Consider the following 15,589-nt stretch of genomic DNA (forward strand, 5'->3'; position numbering starts at 1 on the left):
CCAATATGTATGCCATGTATTAAAATAGGATATTTTAATAATGTATTAAATATTCATTTATTGGATGTTTATTAGGTTTATTACTATACCGCAGAGTAATTATTATGAACCAAATAGATTTTACATCTTCAAAGACTATAAGATATCTGTGCTAAGAACTAAAATGAGCACTGAGCGTGAGTTACGTATGCGATTGAATAATAAATGTGCATAAAAAAAAGAAATTAAATATTTTTTATTTTTAAACATTAGTTTTGATTAGATACGTGATGAAACAAAACAATTGTATTTGGGTTTAATACAACTAGGAAACTAAACATAATATATGTTGTTATAATATAATGTAATTTACATTTATATACACACAGTTTGTGACTGATATTTACATAATAATATTATACTTATTTTTATACGTTTTATGATGTGTGTAATCTGTTTGAAACTCCGAATACAGTCACAGGGATTTAAATTCTATAGATAGGACAAATTTATAGAAAATAAACCTTAAAACGTTTGTGTCTCCAACAATTGTCAATAGAAAAACATTTGGCTAAGTGTTTGGAAATGGAATTGCTTCGAAGACTAATGTTTATAGCGTCTATTGACATTATTCGGTAAACTAGAGTTCTTGTTCGATGAAATAACCACGTTACATTTTTCATTGGTACACTCATTCGGATAATTTTATTGTCAATATAAGATACAACATATTACGTTCGCTATAAATTTATAATAATATACTCACGTGGTAATAGCGTTTAATTAATGTACTGCTTTTTAAAATCTAAAAACCAAAGAGTTGCAAGACACGAGCGTTAAACAATTTTGAATTTTTACCGTGATGTGTCAAAAATTGATTTACGACATGAATGAAATTCTTGACCCGTATTGTAGCTGATTTATTTATTTATTTATTTTTAATACGAATAATAAATACGATAGGGATGCCCGAAGGGAGTTTATTTTTTGTCAACACAGCCACGTGGAAAATGGTCGGTCTCCTCTTCAACCTTTTGCTGCAGTCTGAAGAAAATTCACAAGAAACATTCGACACATGCACAGACTATACAGTCATTGGCTTTATAGGAATTAAACTATTGCGCAGCGCATATAAATGTATATAAGCTTAAATTTAAAAACGTATAGTGAACATAATATAACACATTTATTATTATATTGGCCGATTACACTACTGCAGCATACATTTCTATCCCTTTACTTACGCCAAATTGTCTATATAATTTTGAAATGGCTTGTAATATTGCGTGGAGAAACCTATGTAATCACTTTAAGGATTTTGTAACCCTCAACATTAGTAATGAAAAACAACCACGTCGGATTATCGTTTATCCTAAATATTACAATTTTGTAAACTAAAACAGTTCTCTCTGTAGGCATTTTTGTCTGGGAAAATAATATAATGCAATCAAAAAGTTCAGAAACCTATTTAATAATATTCATAATATTATGTAAGTATGTAGGTATATACATTTTGACGTTTGACTGCACCCATTATACACACGTGATAATAGTTAAATTTGTAAGTGTTACATAAAACTTACCTTGGTGTAAATAAATTATGCACATGTGCATTAATTTCTTAGAAATGTTTAATTTTAACTACTTAAATAAATGTGTAAATCTTGAATTGCTGTTTGAAAATTATTATTTAAAAAAATTCAATTTTCATAGGTTAATTGATAAATCATGAAGAAACACACATATAATATGTTTTGTTTTTTTAAGTGACAGATAAATATTTGAAAATTAAATAATGGAAATTTGTATGACCTTAAAGTACTAACGTGAAATCAAAGTACGTGTATAAATACAATTTTATTTTGTGTAAAAAAAATTGGATTTTGAAGGAGCTTGTTATTGTTGTAGGTTCTAGTGTAAGCACGTTTTCTGACTCATTTTATCATTATTTTTAAATTATGACAAAAATAAATGTCTACTATTCAGAGTTTTTCCATTAAAATTAGTAAAAATGTCCCCATTTTTAAGAAAAAATACATTTGTTATTAGGAAGTGCCTGTTAAGAGAGATTTTACTGTATTTAATTCAATACATTTTTTGACTAAAAAATATGGCCATCGAATCAAACAGAAAACTTTTAAAGTTTAAGTAGGTAGTATATAGGTAGATACTGCTTTTAATAAAGTAAACATTTTGGTTAAAATTTAAACATAAAGGCTCGAAAAATGTTTCAATTTCATGATTTTAAATATATGTTTAATTTAATTACCTTTGTTTACTGAAAAAACATGCTTAAAAGGCGTATAATATAATGCATAATATTCCCGTGACGAGTTGAAGTTTACCATAAAAATATGATAACATATAAATTAAGCTACGAAAAATGTTTTCTTCTTATATATTTTTGCGACAAACTGTTTCTTTTTTAAATTCTATCGTATCCTAATTAATTAAGTTAAAAAGCAACCTTTTTTTTCTTATTGTTGCTCAAATAATTTTTGCTCGTTTAGTCACAAATTACAGACGGTTGATTATTATAAGACATTATAAATTTGTAATACGAAATCAACGCCGACATTAAACGTTACTATAATGTATTTGTATTAGTGATAATTGACTATTTGCTTACTAACAAGTAGTAACGAGTTTAGATTCTAATACTGAAGTAAGAAATGTATTCTTAATTCAATAATGCCATTTTTAAATCTATTTTTTTATTCTATTATTAGACCGAAAGTGTTTGCGGCGATACAACGAAAATACATAATATTGCATAATATTTATTATGATCATGGAAAAAGTTTAACAATAATACTATTTGTTAAAATGTTGTGCTTTATAAATATATATTTTTAAATTAAGTTAAAAGGTGAAATCGGTGAAGGGAGGGGTGACTCTGTGTTGGCATAAAGGCTTGATTACATTTTACTGATTTCAGAATATATTAAATACAGTTTAAAATCCACTTCTCATCTCATTAATATCTATGCCATCCATACGACGATCACATTTCACTACTTATTATTCGTATACATTTTGTAGGATATCTATACTTTTATATTATAGTGACCATGATCACAATTCGATAATGTGATATTTTTATCATAATCAGCATGAAAAATCATTTACTTACAGTCTTATGATGTCTTTTCTAACTACTATAGTTTTCTTAAAATATTTTCATAAATATATTTCAAGCTAACCTTTGTGAAATCATTTTCCACCGTGCTGCAAATCGTGACAAGACTATTTTAATAAACCATTAATACCAGTTAAAATGATATACGATTGTTAAATTAAACAAAATTGTTTAAAACGTAAAATTATAATATGTATATTGTATACTGTTTCAAACAAATTAGGTTACATTATTATAAAACCATTATTTTTATTATATTTATTTATTTTGTCTTTTTTAGAGTCGATTTATTATGTGTCTCATCTACTAACAATGGTAGGTATTCCCAGTAGGCTTACATTATATCATCCGTCTTCATAACATTTGATAACTTAGAGTCGATTGACAACTTACTTTAGTTGAGTTTCCGTTTGAGAAAACGGTCTTACATCATACCTTCCATCATAGAAAGATAAATTGAAAAAAAATAAAGTTAAGTACGTTCTCAATTTGTATAATAATATTATACTAATGCGTTATAATTTACTTTTATCAAGTTTGTATTATATGCACATTTACATATTTTAAAAATCTAATAGTATTTTTTGTTAGAATGGATATGCAATTTAATGTGTAAGTCGTATTTCTATTTTAATATAAATAGTCATAATTCTAACAACGATGACATTTAAAAATATTTTTTTTATCATTTTATAATCAATTTTACATATTTTACTTAAATTTAAAAAAATCCAGTTTATGATGTTGTTGTAATACGTATGAATTTTTAACTTTTATCACAGAATTAACAAAATTGATGTCATAAGCAGGAAATGGATTTATTAAGGAGGGTTATACTTGATCTTATACAATTTTAAAAACTAACAAAATAAGCAAAACGGTTACAAAAATTTTTTTTTTTATTTACAGTTTTCTAGAATTTACATTATGTAAATTAATAAATGTATCCCTTTTAAAATAAATACATTTTTTAAAATTTTTTTTTTTATCAATATGAGTCTTGTTATATGAATGATTTTTTTTTTTTTGGCTATTTAAATAAATGAATCTGTTTTTCTTAATTACAAAATTCCAAAAACATCTCATTTGCATATAAATTATATCGCATCTGTTCTATGCTTTTTCCTCAGTTTTTAATTTGTTTTTAAATACACATCCCACTTTTTTCATATCATGATCTCTGTTGATTTCTTATTTAATATTTTATAAGTTTTTTTCGTCATAACAAATATTTTTATACGTAGGTATTTTCTTAATTTACAACATTGTAGTATAGTATATTATTGTCAATAACTTCTTATACTATAAACTCGTTAGTTTATCATATTTTATGATTTCTCGAATATTGAATTTTATTTATATGTTGTATTATGTCTATATATTATAAATTATATGATAACATATAAGTTTTTAGTTTCTATAGTGTGTGTAAGAAAATGAATCACGATTTTCAAACTTATGCATATGATTTACTTTTGAAATTTGTTTGATTTTTTAAAATAAATTCATTATCTAAGCATCATTACTAAAAATGTTTTACGTATACCGTTGTAATTAGCATATAATTGCAAAATACTATGGATCTGTGAAGGTACAGCAGCTGGGTTTCAATGATAAAATTAAAAAAAAGCTTGAAGAAAACCTAAGACATTTACCAAATTACTATGGACATTTAACATGACTTATTAAATAAATAAAAAAATGATGTGGGTAAATTGTAAATGTATTTTTAAACATTTTGTACGACTTCATAAAATCATTGAACTATTTTAACTCTTGAATTTAATATCAGTAACACTTATTTTGCAAATGAAATGTCAACTGAATTTGTGAATTGAATTGTTATTCAAGTGTACATAATTTTTAATATTTCACTCGTATGGTATTGACAGACCATTCGAATTTTATTTGCATTGCAAAGTGCATTACTTTCATGTAAAAAATATATTCACTTTGGATGATTTGAATAGAGATGTTTTAATAATACACAAAGCATGTGACTGGCGGACGTGACCAATTGCGCTACTTAAACGCTTTTTCATTAAATAGGTACAATCAAACTGACCATTAAATGTGACCGCTGTTCTCTTAACTCAACACAATTATGCCTAGGATTTTCGATCCGCCATTTTAAAAAATATATATATATATATTATATTCGTCAAGGTTTAAATCGCTTGACGTCAATAAATATCATGAACATTCTGAAACAAAATTATATTATTTTATCTTTAATAATATAATGTATACTTTTAGAAATTTGCATATAACGTGTGCGAGTATATGAAATATTAATACGATGTACTAAAATTACGCATGTGTAAGTCCTTCAATAGTTTTATGTTAATATTATAATTTTTGTAAGTCTAGTATAATTTATTAACATACAGAAACTTTTAAGTTTTTTCTGAACTTTTCAAACTCGAATTTATAAAGTTAAATAATAAATTGGATTATTTTTTTAATGGTTTTTATAATTACATGGATCGTTATGTGAATTATAATTATTGTAGTTCCTTGGTTTACTGATAAATATTTTCTGGTATCGCATTTGGTGATAATTCAAAAAATACCAATATCATAAATTACGCAGATAATGAAACACGATTTTAAAGTTGGCAAACTAATAAACATTATGTATCTAATCATATTCCATAAATATTTTATGACACGATATTTTATTATTATTATTATTATTTAGTCAAATGTTGCTGCTTAATTAATTTTATCTATTTATTATGATTGTTCTCTAAATTATTTATGATCTATCATAGGAAGTTAATCATATTTTTAATTTATGACCAAAAGTAAAGAAAAATTATTTAAAATTGATAAAATACGATATCCTGCTTTAATATAAGCTGCAGTTCTGGGCTCTAAAACAATAAATATAAATTTACACAATACATACTTATTGCAAATGTATTTAATTCATTATAGAAAGCAAATACGAAAACGAATAGATTTGATAACAATAACCATTTTATAATGGCCAATGTAGTACTCTGCAGGATTGCCAAACTGAACATAATATTTTCATAATTTACATTTGTAAAAATTAATAGATGAATAAAATTATAAGTAGTGAATAGTATTTAAAACAAACATACTTACTGTTTTTCATATGTAAATTGTACATAATAACAAGGTGGATTTATTTTATGCACAATATATAAAGCAGACTTCAAAAATATATATAAAAAATCTTTGACCCAAAAAAGTACTTAAACAAGCAAGCGTAAACTCACTGAAACATGCACCATTTATAGGACAATTAAAAATACTAATCTACATTATTTAAACATAAGAAAATTCTCGGAATTCTTTAGTGTTTTGCACCATTATTTACATAGGGTGTTTATAATAAATACCACGGGTAGCTTTTCTCTTATTCCGTGCACTATGGCAAATAAAATTCAATAAACGAGCGAATATCTACGTTTTTATTGTTAATCCCTAAAATAAACGACTTTTAATACGGTTTTCAAAACCTCGTAGTTTTTTTTCTCCCATGACCGTCCTGGATTTTTAATTGCGCGATTGCTGAAGGCTACGAATATTTTATTTATTGTTTGGTATATTCACTCGGATCATTTATGATTTTTCGGTTTATATCTAATTCCCAGAAAAAGAACGACTATTCTGATTTTTGTTACTTTCCATAATTCTTAGAAATAAAAAATAATTTGATTCTGCAATGCTGGACAAATTAATTATATTCTTTTAAACTCAGTTAAGGTAACTAAATTTTTCTCAACTAAATTATAGAAAATATTCAAAATAAATCTATTAATCCTATGAATAATTTAACACTTAACTTTATACTATAATATATTATAAAATAAGTTACTTTGAAAATAAATTATTTAATTAAATATTTAAAGAAGTAATGACTACTTTGATAGTGATTTACTCGTAAATTTATAGGTAAGAAGGTTATTCTATAAACATGTCTTTAATGGCAAAAATTGATTGTAGTAAACACTAAGTATCTAAAATATATTTCAACGATAAAATAATACGGTAATGCAGAGTGAAGAATGAAAATAATTAGTTTAATGATAAATTTAAATTGAAATAGTCACAATCTAAGGTAATTGTATTAATAAATATTAAGATTATTAATAAGTTTATAAATTAATAAGACAAGTATTAATGTAAAAATTAAAAATTAACTTCATTGAGAATATATATAAAAATAAAAATAAAACCATTAGTTGATTTTTTACGCACGTAATTAAGGTTGAGTTAAAATGTATTAATTTAACTTGAAGCTTTTTTTAAAACTTCATTTTAAGTTTTATGTGGAGAGATTAGTGCATTGATTTTACAATAATGATATTATTTGTTTTATTTTATTTTTTTAAATTTATTTTGTTTCTATACTTAAAGATAATTTTTCTGATAACAATTCGAATTAATTGGTTCTTTTAAGAGGTCGTAATAAAATATTCTTAGTACTTTTAGAGATAAGATTATCGGAATAGGTGGAGAGGTTGGGGTAATACAAATATTGGTGACAATTTTTATTTACCATAAAGTTAATAAATTGTCTTCAATTTATTTATAAATGTCCATAAACCATATTTCGCTCGTCAAAAAGCTTAAAAATAATACAATGTACAGGTTTCTTATATGATTTTTTATTGAAATTAAAATAAAAACCTATGCATTACTTCATAGTATTATTTTATACGAGTTTGAAACTTGTATAAATCACAAATATTTTATAGACATTTTAATGTTGGAAGATTTAATGATGGAAAATAAAAATACGCGTTGTGCTGATAATTATAAGCATGAATATTTATCATAACCGATTAGTTGTTGAGTATACAGACGAGAGTTTAAAGAAATTAGAAAATCGGGTGTAGCCAAGTTGAAAAAGAAAGAAGGAGATATATAAATAACTTGAAATTAAAAAATAAGTGATAGAATGGTACTATTAAGAACATTGTTCTATATTAATGGCGAAATATGGTGCGAGTATTTGATTTAACTATTATAAATTTACCCGAAATTGTTGCGTACAAATACCGAGTAAATAACCGAGTTTAGAACTGAAAACGGTGATCTAGCAGTTGTATTTAAATACATTTTAACTTAATTTCTAACTCCTTATTAAAAATAAAATCTAGATTGGCAAATACGTTTTTCAAAATTTCAAAGTTCTTGTTTCGGTTTATATTATTTTCATTTTCCAATATTATTTACTTCTGATGTCAAATACGCCAATGAGTTCTAACGTATATTTATAAACAAACAAATAATAATATATTATGCACTTTATTAAATCCAGCGTTCGATAAAAATCATATTTTATCTCCATACCAGAACCCCTTTTCCGTCTCCACATATTATTTGTATAGTTAAATTTAACCTTGTACATATAATTTGAAAGTAATACAACAATTATTTAAGAAAATGAAAAAATAATCAAATACTTATTCTTAAATTTAAGATTCCAGTCACATAATATTTAAGTAATTGTTAGTTTCAATGAGGTTTTATTTATTATATTTTTGAAGTTCTGACTGTTTTAGAACCAGTTCTTATTTGTATGTTTCCATTTTTTTTTTTTTTGCATACACATAATGATGTGCTTATTATTGCTTAGGTTTTATGAAAATCCAATGTATCATGTTATCTTCTATCCATTGACTTTGAAATTTTTCGATCGTAATCAAGAAACTTATATGCTTTAAATAGTGGTTAAAACGTATCACTAAGTTCAAGTAAATGTCTCACTGAGTATATCATTACCCTGCATTTATTTATACTATCGCGAAAGCGACTGGTTAGGTTAACCCCAAGTTTGAGTGATCATAGTGTAATTTAAGTTTTTAATTTTGTCATTTATCTGGGTTTTTGCTATTTTTTTTTTTTTTTGTTTTTTTAGATTTTAATTTGTTATTTTACAGTATCATTATAAATATAATACATTAAACGTAATATCAAGAATACTGTATATTTACATAATTATTTTATAGGTAAAATGAATTATTAAAACAAAGATTATTATGAATTTTCATCTTTTTTTTTTTTTTTTTGTGTTAAAATAGTAATTTTGAAAGTAGAAAATGTGTCTAAGAAGATATAAATATTAATTCAATGATAATATAATTAACAAATTCGTTGTTTAAACTATTTTTAAAATAATTAAAAAACGTTTAATGATTTTTACTTGAAATGGACATAAATTATTGTTTGAAATGTATTATTTTTTATAAAAATCAATATATTGGTTAGATACTTTTACATGTAGTCAACAACTGTCAAAGTTGTACTAGGTACACAAAATACATGTCTACAAGCATTTTACTTCTTTATTGAGTCATATTTAAAAAAATAATCACCATTATAAAATATTCCGTCATTTTATTTTTAAACTTTTATAGTACATTATCAAGGCATTTTTGTTGTTTTCATTTAGGGGCATTTTTCGATTTTTTTAGGGCGTTTTAATCCCACCCCTAATTGTAAAAAATGATGATTATTTATAATCATTGTTGACGATATAATTTATTATTATTATATAGTATATATTATGTTTTTCGTTAAATTATTGTTAGGTCAGGTTAAATACGTGGTTTGTTCCGAAAATATTATTTGTATATAGTTCCTACCTATCCCATAAATAGATATAAATATGATATTCATAATTTACTTTTAAACCAAACGAACGGATTTTCCAAACAAAGCTTTCACGTGTGATTTGAGATTAGCATTTCTGATATTACCGACCGGCAACAATACAACAAAGTTAGATGTAACAAAACTCAGTACCAGCTTAGAGTTACTCAAACAAATAACCTTAGAAAATACATTGCAAATATAAGTTTGAACTCAATGTAATACATGTTTTTAACGGGGTTTCTTGGTAAAATTTTTAATTAAAAGTTTGAAAATATAAAATTAAAATTAACTATTTTACTAAGAATATTGTTGCACCAATAAAAACTATATTATTAGTATTACAAATAGGTATATAAAGGCTGCAACAAAATTAGTTTACACATTTTATAATTAGCTAACTTTATAATAATTGTTATTCTTACCGATGTTAATTTTTTTTTTTTTTTAATACATATTACCATTAATAATTTTATGATATCAAAATTAAAAATAAATATTTTTTTATAACATTTATGAAAGCAAAAGTTTTTAAATAGATAGTGAGTCAATTAGCCAATTTCCTACATAGTATATCAGTTCTTACTATAAAACCCTGTATAATCAATGTAAAGTACATGTTTTCACCTGAGACAATAATACTAATCTTATTAACAATGTATAAACCACTTATTTATAAATTATTTATCAATATCATAGTAGTAAATTACTGATGATTTTGGATCAAACATTTTATAATATTATAAAGTTTAATATAAATAAGAAAATTTATAATGCGATTTCGATACACTCAGAAATGCTGAAATATTATTTTTATGGGTTATCTGCTTAGTTTAATAATCATAAAACAGTTGTAGTGTTGTCGCGTATTTCAAAGTATTACTATAATTGCAATGGCAGTAGAATATAAAAATGAAATTCAGCATAATCTTATTTGGTTTGGTATAAAAATATTTTATATTGTAAAGATTTTTTTTTTTTTTTAAATTCAATCACATGATATTTTAAACGAATCCGGTGCAATACTATAATTATCAAAGCACTATCTCTAGAAAAATAAACAATTTTAAATTTAGATCTATATAACTTACAGTGTATTGCAATAGTAACCTGGACGTTATAAAAAAAAGGCAAATTAAATGCGAAAAAAGGAAAAAGAAAAACAAATTAAGTATAAATATATACTTAACATAATATTATACTCTCAGATAAATATTCACAAATTAAAATACATAATATTAAACGACGGTTGGTTAGGTTAAAAGACCACTTTTTTTTGTCTGCTTTGAAGTAGTATACAAACGCGTACTGTTTACAGCCGTATGTCTCGTCGATAGCGGCTGTTACCGGTGATCGGAAGAGAAGAGATATCGTTATTATTATTATTATATAGTTGGTATATATAGTATAGTTCTGCCAATTTTAATTAAGAACGATAAAACAAAAAAAGGAAAAAGAAATTCTGACCAGTTTTTTCCGGACTAATATTGGCTGTATTCGTGTTATATACAAACTTCTGCTGTTAGCTGTATATGTATAATACATTTACACAATGGCAAACACGCGATGGGTCGTTTAGGTAGGACGTTTTCTGAGTCGTAATTCAACTGAACAATTTTCAAACGTTCCCTCCCCCACGTGGCTATACCATGTCGGATTAAGTCATAACGGCGCGAGATTCCGTATATAATACGTGAACCAGCGATGTTCAGACAATTGTTTTTATTTTTTTTTAACATTTCATTAAGTTTTTTTTTTTTTTGACCGTAAAACCTTATAAAATCGATATCACGCACTACCATTGTATTACGTTCAAAATGTCACTTGGTCTTACATGATACTCGATAAATATCTCAATTCGCAAAGAATATTACACTCAATGAATAAACCTATATCCAATTTGTGTAATAAATTAAAGTACGATTTTATAGCACCATACACCGCTTAAACAAAAACACCGTAGCTAGAAAAATGTTTCTAAGAATGATGAAAATTATTTGAGTTCAGAAAAATTCACCGCAATCGATTTTCCGTGACCGTTTCACACCTGCATAACTGAGTATCCCATGTGCACGCCTATGAGTTGTACATTTGTGTATAGTCAAAAATTAAACTTGCAAATTTTAATTAAGTGTGTGATATAATGTGCCTTATTTAAATTGAGAAACATATAAAAATTCGTGTTTCAAAATCCATAGTGTACCTATTTATTAGGAAAATAGCCTATGCCCAATATCGTCGAGTAATGGAGTTTGAAAAAAACTTCATGATCTTAGTATTTTTGTATTATATTTATGAATTATGTTAATACAGTATTGGTATTATTGTATTTTGTTGATAATCCGAAATAACTTTTCGAGATGAATAGTGCGGCGGCAAAATTCCCGGACTTGCAACTATTAATTGTATATAGTAATATTATAATAAGACTGGTTTTATTTATTTCTACTATATAGTTTTGATTATATTAGACTACCAAACAGTTTCTATAATAAAATTATGCGTCATTTTATTAAGTACTTTCAAACACCTAATCGGTTAGGCTATAATACAATGATACTTTTAATCTGTAAAAGTTTTATTTTTTAACCGGGTATGGTAATACAGTAAAAACGTTTTTAGTAAGTTTTTAAATTTAAACTTTAAACGTTACACAAAATGAAAAAGCTTATAATATTTTTTTGATACTTACATCGAAATCATTCTTTTTAAAGAACTACTGTTGTACATACTCGAGTTATTCATTCTTAAAACAATGTACGAAGATTAAAAATTTTTAAGACACTAAAAATGTAAGATATAATAATTTTCAAAGAATTATACGTATGGATAATGTTTGACATTCACAGTGACATATTTCCTGATTTATTATTGACTAAAAAATTATAATAAATAATAATTTAATAATGGCGATGTTATGTTTATTTGCTAATTAATGACTAATATACAACTTAATTTACAATGTTTATAATATACTAAAATTTATCTAAAAATTTAATAATTTTTGTTGGTACTTTGAATATATTCATTAGGATCTACTTTGGTATTGTTCTTATAATAATATAACGTTCTCATTCTATACAAATTTATGTAGTAAGTAATAATTACCAATTAGACCACAACTCATGTTCACTTATGTGTACATGTATTGTTACAATAATAATATGATTAATTAATTATTATGAATGTGCAGTGAACTGTTCAAAATTAATATGTCCATAAATGGTATTGTTTCTAAAATCATTTATAATTGAATTATTTTATTATATTCATTTTTTTTTTTTTTATATTTTTATTTACAATGATTAAAATTACTATTATTATTATATTATTTTCTATCAAAAATAAAATTTACTATCTGTGTGAATAAATAATACAATAAGTGATTACGACAATATTTTAACTAGATGTTACAATTTGAATGTGTGAATATCTATTGATATTATAATGTTAGACCGATAAACGATTTATTATAATAGATATTTTTTAAATTTTACATGTAATTTCATTAGATTTTTTCGGATAAATATTATAATTTAGTCTATTTATCAATGTTCGAAATCATTTAGAAATTAATCTGTTGTTATTCGATATTGTTTTATATATTTTAAATATTAGGTGTTAACTTTAATTCGCTATATATCAGCCATTGTTGACTATCCCCCATACATTTTTACCCAATAAATGTCTTCTATTTATTAAAAACAAAATAACGTTGAGTATAATTTCTAACCATAAAACATGCGTGTTTTTAATTTATTATTTCTGGCTATAATACTATAATTATTATATTGTCCATTAATATAAAACGATTTATAAGCCTTGACTATCTAAGCCTTAAAGCAAAGAATGATAGCAATTATTTTGTACAGTATAGTACCTTATAAAGATATATAAACTTTTGTTTTAGGTAAAATAAACTTCAATATTATACTAATTAATTATAACTATTTTGATTTCAGATTCAAGAATAACAAATAAACATGTAGAAAACAGTAAGTAAATAAAATCTATTATTAGAGGTTATAACTAAATGAAAACAATGTATACATGTTTTACTGAATAAGTTTAGTGTTTAAAAACTATTTATTAGGTTGAAATGATGGTTTTATACTAAAAAATTGAAGTTAACAAGAAAAAATGTGTTACGTTTCTTAAAAAAAAATAAAAATAAATCAACTAAAAAAGTAATTTTAACTATCAAAGCATGGTTTATTATATATATACATAGTATTTTCCAGATTAATTTTCTGTACGTAATTTAAAAATAACTGCTTTGCAGACTCATCGGAAGCTCTAACTTGATTTACATTATCGAAAAGTATCAACAGAACACGGAAAGGGTTTTTTTTTAATAGTACGATCCTCTTTTTTCATTAAAATTTTAATTCTAAATCTCCAACATATTTTTTGTTTAAACAATTTTCATTTATATAAATAGCAGTGTATACTATTATGCGATAACATTGATGCTTAATGCAGATGTAAGTTTATTTTTACCAAGAAAAATAAAGATAATCTTTTTACATAATGAATTTTAATTAGTTTGAGGTTAAATTATACTGAAAGTAAGCAATTGTCCAACTTAAAACTAATGAAAAATTAAAAATATTGTAGAATACAAAGTATAAATATAATTTTCAATTTTTCAAGCATGTTTTTTTCTTACATAATCCTTTAAACATATTTAATATTCTATAACAGTATGTAAAGTAAAAAAAAAAGTAGTAAAGTTAGGTTACGTTTATAAGTATATAATATATAGAATATAGATTCATAATAGTATGATAATGTAAATTAATCATTAATTTGTTGCTTCATTGTAATAATAAAATAGGTCATTGCTAACAAAACGAGTGGTCTTGTAAAATATTTCATTTATTTATGGTAATAGGGATATCTTTTCGTTTCGCGTTTCCTGGTGTTTAGCGTATTATACATTTATACATATGATAGAGAGAAATATGGAAAATAATAATGCGCTTATTTTGCATCATCTTTTATTCCGGTGTTACCCCGAGTATAACCAATAAAACTGTGCTGAATAATAAATTTAAAAAAATAAATAAAACGACGACAATTATTTTTCAAAACAATAGGCGTTAATATTAAAAATATTATTATATAATTGTATTTCGACCAACATAATATTATTTAATTGTGCTAGAACAAGTATTCGTATATGCCATAAACTGTCATACATTTATTTGATGTGTGTAATAAAGTATAACTATAACAAAGTTTATGGAGCGGTCAAATGAGTTCACGAAAAGTTTCTATGCGTATTGTGTAGTTGATTTAGTAATTGATATTTATAATTAAAAAATAATAGTAATATTAACGCTCACTTCAATATTTTAAGTTCACGAAGTTCAGTAACAATGTTTGCGCCAACTAAATAACATCGTTTTTTCCCTACCAAACCGTCTTGTATAATCCAAGTCCAATCGTGACATAAGAAGTTAATAATTTATAGCGTACTTGGCGCAGTGGTGTGTACAGTTTGTAAGTACACAAGTCACGCGCTTAACTTGGGAACCTACCCAGATGCGAATTACTTTTTTGCTCCTCTCTAGACTTGACATGCAAACACAATTGTGCTTGTGAGATAGATAAATGTAATGTGGACGTATTTTATTACGTCCTGATGCTTTTTCTTTTTGTAGGGGGTTGGAGTGGTCGTAGGGATGGTTATGTGTACGCTAACGGCTCGCTCAGCTAAAGGAGAGCCTTATGGTTGCACTATGTAAACGTGTGTGGACGAAACAAGTTTGTCTACCTTTATAAGCATATGCTCATAAATATTGCAATATGCTATTAAAGTAATGCATATTATCT

At 24.8% G+C, this 15,589-nt stretch overlaps 1 protein-coding gene across 2 annotated transcripts in view; it reads left to right on the top strand.

Moving 5' to 3' along the window:
• The window catches only part of LOC112601567 (protein artichoke-like), a 106,072-nt gene that overhangs the window by 14,544 nt on the left and 75,939 nt on the right, over positions 1 to 15,589 (top strand). For both annotated transcript variants that reach the window (XM_025349263.1, XM_025349287.1), the window contains exon 2: positions 13,714 to 13,746. The gene's annotated coding sequence lies outside the window, so the exon portion shown is untranslated. The remainder of the gene's footprint in view (positions 1 to 13,713; positions 13,747 to 15,589) is intronic.

Source organism: Melanaphis sacchari, unplaced genomic scaffold, assembly GCF_002803265.2.
Source record: "Melanaphis sacchari strain LSU unplaced genomic scaffold, SCAv2.0 Contig0_pilon_pilon, whole genome shotgun sequence".
Lineage (NCBI taxonomy): Eukaryota > Metazoa > Arthropoda > Insecta > Hemiptera > Aphididae > Melanaphis > Melanaphis sacchari.